This window comes from Etheostoma cragini, chromosome 11 (genome assembly GCF_013103735.1).
Source record: "Etheostoma cragini isolate CJK2018 chromosome 11, CSU_Ecrag_1.0, whole genome shotgun sequence".
Lineage (NCBI taxonomy): Eukaryota > Metazoa > Chordata > Actinopteri > Perciformes > Percidae > Etheostoma > Etheostoma cragini.
The window spans coordinates 26,317,826-26,323,554 of NC_048417.1; the positions used below are offsets into that span (position 1 = coordinate 26,317,826).

The window sequence follows — 5,729 nt, forward strand, 5'->3', positions numbered from 1 at the left end:
GTTGCTATCCAATAAATGGGCATCATCTTTACCAATTGTAATAATCACTTTCCGCATGAATTAAAAAGTAAAACAACAAATTGTATTCTTTATGATCAGGTTTAATGAACTAACAAAACATTAAATGTTTCAGATATGCCAATTGATTTTATGCTAAAGTCACAGCTGCAAACATATAACATTTCCTTAACACGTACAAATTAAATGTAATGGCATTAAAGGCTTGGAACACCATGTTATGAATATGATACACAGAAATCACTGTTCAAGAGGTTATTTACTCAGCTGTATATTCATGATTTTCCTATTTCTTTTAATAAATACTTGTAAAAACTGCATAATTCAGACACCTGTTATTTACATACTAATTTGTTTTGGCCCCAGAAAAAAAAAAGAATGAAATGATTCAAAAGTAGAGTGTAATATATACTGTTGTGCTTATAAGTTTACATGCCCATGTTTAAGTTGACTAAAAAGAGGAATAAATAAATCAAGTTTTGGAAATTTATCTTATAATGCCTTAATTAAAAAATGAGGTAAAATCCATCCTTTTAAGGACACCAATTTTCTTTGTGAATGAATAATGTATTGGAAATAAAAAATGTTCTTCCTTAAAATACAGAGAACAAAAGTATACATACCATTATGTTAAAAACCCATAGGGTTCCCTTGGCTTTTAGAATTAAAAAAGCCCCCATATCATCCCATACACTTCACCATACGTAGAGACTGGCATGGGATACTTTCCATAAAATCATCTCTCAATGCAAATCAAACCAGCTATTAGTCTAACTGAAATAAAACCATGCCAATCTCTTTGTATGGTGCTCCTCTCCTACTCCATCTGTGTGCAGTGCAGCGAGGAGGTTGTAACAATCATGATGTTATAGCCAACCAAGCTGAGGTGACATGGCCATGAGCGAGACCATGCATGTCTATGATGCACAACTGCAACAAAGGTTAGCCACGACCAAAGTGAATAAACAGCGTAGTGATGAATAAACCAGACCTACCCCTGGTTCCATGCACTACTTACCCAGATAGTCAGAAATCTGAATTTCAGATGGCTGCACAATCATAGGACTAACCTAGAAGTTTAGATGAAGTCGGAGATAATCTTGAGATAATCTTTCATTGATGGACCACTTAACATATACAGTAGGGCTCGAAAGTTTGGGCACCCCAGGTAAATATTTGCAATAATGTGCATAAAGAAGCAAAGAAAAGATGGAACATTTTCCAAATGGTATCAAATGACAAATTAGACACAATAAGATGTCCCAAAAAGTTAGATTTTATTTTTACTTTAGATTTTAGGTTTACGCCTCTTGATGTAATACACCATGGATTTTGAGGTGTGTTTAGGATTATTATCCATTTATAGAAGCCATCCTCTGTTTAACTTCAGCTTTTTTACAGATGGCATCAAATAAGCGTCCAAAATTTGCTGAAATTTTATTGAATCCACTTTCCTTCTACTCAGGAAATGTTCCCTGTGCCACTGGCTGCAATACAACCCCAAAGCACGATTGTTCCGCCCCCTGGTTAACAGTTGGACAGAGTTTCTTTTCTTAAAATTCGGTCCCCTTTCTTCTCCAAACGTACCTTTGCTCATTGCGGCCAAAAAGTTCTACTTTGACCTCATCGGTCCACAGAACTTGTCCCACAATGCATCAGGCTTGTCTATATGTTCATTTGCAAACGTCAAAGGCGGATTTTTGTGGTGAGGACATAGAAGAGGTTTTCTTCTGATGACTCTTCCATGAACACCATGTTTTTACAAGTATCTCTTTATATTGGAATGGTGTAGCACACCTCCAGTGTCTCCAGGTCTTTCTGGATGGATCGTGCAGTCCAACTTGGGTTTTGACTTGCTTTAGTCACAATCCTGCGAGCTGTTATATCTGATATTTTTCTTGGTCTTCCAGATCTTGCTTTAACTTCCACTGTTCCTGATGATGACCTTTTCTTAACTACATTCTGAACAGAGGATATTGGCAGCTGAAAACGCTTTGCCATCTTCTTATAGCCTTCTCCTGCTTTGTGAGCGAGAAACTATTTTCAGTTTGAGTTTTCTAGACTGCTTAGAAGAAGCCATGGTGCTAATTGTTGGGGCAAGGTCAGATGAGTCTAGAAATTTAAAACCTTAAGATTGACATCACCTGGTCTATCCAGACGTTGATTGAGAACAAACCATGACACTGTCAGGTCTCAGCTTTCCAAAGGGGCCGGTGCATGCTATAAACTCTGCAGGGTTCCCAAACTTTTGCAGATGCCTTTTCTTGGTTTTCTGTTATTTTAAAAGTGTAAATGATGGAAATAAAAACTATGTATGTCACTTTTTGTGACATAAAACATGAAGGTCTAATCTGTCATTTGATGCCTTATGGAGATTTTTCCATCTTTTCTTGACTTCTTTATGCACATTAATACAAATGTTTACCTGGGGTGCCCAAACTTTTGAGCCCTGTATGATGAATATTGCGCAACTAGCCAAAACAGTGAAAATAAGGCACAAAGCACTACACATGCAGGCAGCCGATGACGATGAATATAAATAGATGCAGAATAAATCCAATGCACGCTGCTTGAACGTCAAAAATGAACCACTGATGACGAGAAGCACCGAAAATAAATCTAACATGGCACATCAAAAAAAGCTGATATACTTGCGTGAACATCAGAACAGGATTTAACTCCAGAGCAAGTCTGTGTATGAGAAGCTGCTCATTGCCAATCCAAGATTTACAGTATATCAATGTATTAAACTTTGCATTGTTGAACAGTCCAAAACTCATACCAGCACTATTTATCAAACTATTAGCACATAATATTAAAACGTTTTTAGTTTCATTGTTTAAAAAAAGATACAATTAATATATAAAGATTAGATTAGATTAGATTAAACTTTATTGTCATTACACAGGTACAGGTACAAGGCAACGAAATGCAGTTTAGGTCTAACCAGAAGTGCAATAGCAGTAAGTCCAGGATATACAATGGTTCATAAGTGCAGGACATGGATATATACTGAATAAATATAGAAATGAATATTATTATAAACAGAATTTTACAGATTGATTTGTCCTATGAATATAATGTATAGATAACAAGTATTTTGAGCTAGATTTACAGCTGGATATGTACTGAATATAATATACAGGTGGATGTTACTATAAGTGGAATTTTTACAGATATGTACAATGAACATAATATACTGATGGTTGTTCCTATAACAGAGTTTACAGGTGAATATGTACTATGAATATATAGATATATACAGATGGCTATTACTATAAACAGTTTTTTTACAGATTGATATATATAATAAGTTAGGCTAATAATGAGCAGTATAACAATGGATTTAAAGGTAGTACAAATAAAGTTTGGGCAGAAGCTATCCAGATTAAAGTGCAGTGGAAAGTAATTGCATATGACCGTTAAAGTACGGTATTGCAGATGTATGTGTAAACAATTAGTACTCTAGATAAACAATCAGCAGTGCAAATTCAAATACCAGTCAAGTAAGTGGTGCAAGATGCATATATAAACAGTTATAATATATATTAATATATAATAATAACAGTTAGCAGTGCAGGTGAACATTATAGTATTGCAGATAACAAAATTGAGGCAGGTGTGAGGAGGCAGAGGAGAGTCTATCAGTATGAGGGGAGTGGGATCAATGAGGATTAGAGTTTATTAAAGAGACAGCTCTGGGGAAAAAGCTGTCCTTTAATCTGCTGGTCCTGGTCCGGAGGCACCTGTAACCCCTGCCGAAGGGCAGGAGATAAAACAGTGTGTGGGCTGGGTGAGAAGAGTCCTTAAGGATGCTGCGAGCAAAATCCAGACAGCGTTTCCTCTGGATGTGCTCTATGGCGTGTAGTGGAGTCCAAGTGATGCGCTGGGCGGTTTCACCACCCGCTGCAGTGCCTTGCGCTCTGCAAAAGAACGCCTCCCATACCACACTGTTGCACAGTTGGTGTGGATGCTTTCTATTGTACAGCGATAGAAGTTCACCAGGATAGTTGAGGAAAGCTCATTCCTCAGTGTCCTCAGGAAGAAAAGGCGCTGGTGAGCCTTCTTGACCAGGCAGGAGGTGTTATTTGACCAGGACATGTCCGCCGAGATGTGGATCCCAAGAAACTTGAAACTGGAGACATGCTCATCAGCCATTCCATTGATGTGGATGGTGTCGCGCATGCCTCTTGACTCTTTTCTGAAGTCCATGGTGAGCTCCTTTGTTTTCGTGGTGTTGAGGAGATGGTTATTTTCAGTGCACCATGTGGCCAGGTGCTTGATCTCCTCCCTATAGGCAATCTAATTGTTGTTGCTGTTGAGACCAATAACAGTAGTGTCGTCCGCAAACTTGATGATAGAATTAGATTTGTACACAGGCTTGCAGTCGGAGGTGAAGTGGGAGTAAAGAAATGGGCTTAGCACACAACCCTGTGGTACACCAGTGTTGAGTGTGATGGACGTGGAGCAGTTGGAGCCTGATCAAACATTCTGGGATCTGTTGGTCAAAAAGTTCAAAAATCCAGTTGCACATGGAGGGTTATGATGCCCCCTAGTTTGGCTGTTAACTTTGCTGGGATGACAATGTTGAATGCTAAGCTGAAGTCAACAAACAGCATTTGTGCATAAATGTTCTTATTGTCCAGATGTGTGAGCACAGAGTGCAGTGCCATGGAAACTGCATCCTCTGTGCTCCTATTGCTACGGTAGGCAAACTGGTGTGATTCCAATGTGGATGGTAGCAAGTCTTTTAGGTGTGCCAGGACCACACAAAGCACTTCATTACGATGGGTGTGAGTGCCACAGGGCGGTAGTCGTTAAGGCACTTCGGGCTGGAGTGTTGGCACTTGCACAATGGAAGTGCATTTAAAGCATGTCTAACCTGTCTCTTGGGAAAGAGACAGGTTGAAAATGTCTGTAAAAACCCCAGCGAGCTGCTCAAAGGCTATCAATTTAATGATTAGTGTCTCCAAATTTATCTCAATCATAACTTGTCTCCTGCTAGTTGTACTACAGCACTTACCTTTAAGAAAAATAAGCAAATGCTTGTTTTTTTTAAATATGTTTTATCTCTTTCCTGATTGTAGTTTGTAGACGGTTCCTAAGCTCTCAAAACACAGGTAATAAACAGCTGAAACTTTTATGCACTTTTAATGACAATTTGAATGTGTTTAGAGGCTAAATTCACGGTTAAAACTTGCCCAAGCCTGTTGGGTGCTAAAAAAAATTAAGCATGTTTTTGTCTCTTCGTTGTTAGTTTTTGTAGTATTTTTTGACATTTTTATGACCACTTTTCATTTTTTGGGGGGATTTTAAGGTCAATACACCACTGTAGCATATTTGAAATTATATCTAACTTTTGAATTAAAAAAGTAGAAAGTATGACTAGTTCTAACAAATATTTAAGATCAAAGGAACATGTGTCGATGGATAATCACAGACTGTCAAAGTAAAGTCAGAATAAGGCTTTGAAACCAAGGGGTAAGGGGTAGGGGTGAAAACCACTTGGTTACATCACCATACAGTATTGATCACAAACTTCCAAGATGCCATCCCTTCTGTCAAATGCGTGGATTTTGACAACAGTGTCATTTGTATTTATATATTTTGTGTTCACATTTGTGGTAGATGATGGCAGATGTTATCTGTGTATTACTTAGGTCTGTTTGCAATACATATGTGTATACACACACACATGGTGTGTTGTATAT

The 5,729-nt window shown here is 38.0% G+C and overlaps 1 long non-coding RNA gene across 1 annotated transcript in view; it reads left to right on the forward strand.

Annotated features, from left to right (window-relative positions):
• The window catches only part of LOC117953332, a 15,282-nt gene extending 9,615 nt beyond the window's left edge, over window positions 1-5,667 (forward strand). Inside the window, exon 3 of the long non-coding RNA XR_004658597.1 lies at window positions 5,657-5,667. This is a non-coding gene — a long non-coding RNA (uncharacterized LOC117953332). The remainder of the gene's footprint in view (window positions 1-5,656) is intronic.
• The last annotated feature ends 62 nt before the right edge of the window (window positions 5,668-5,729 follow it).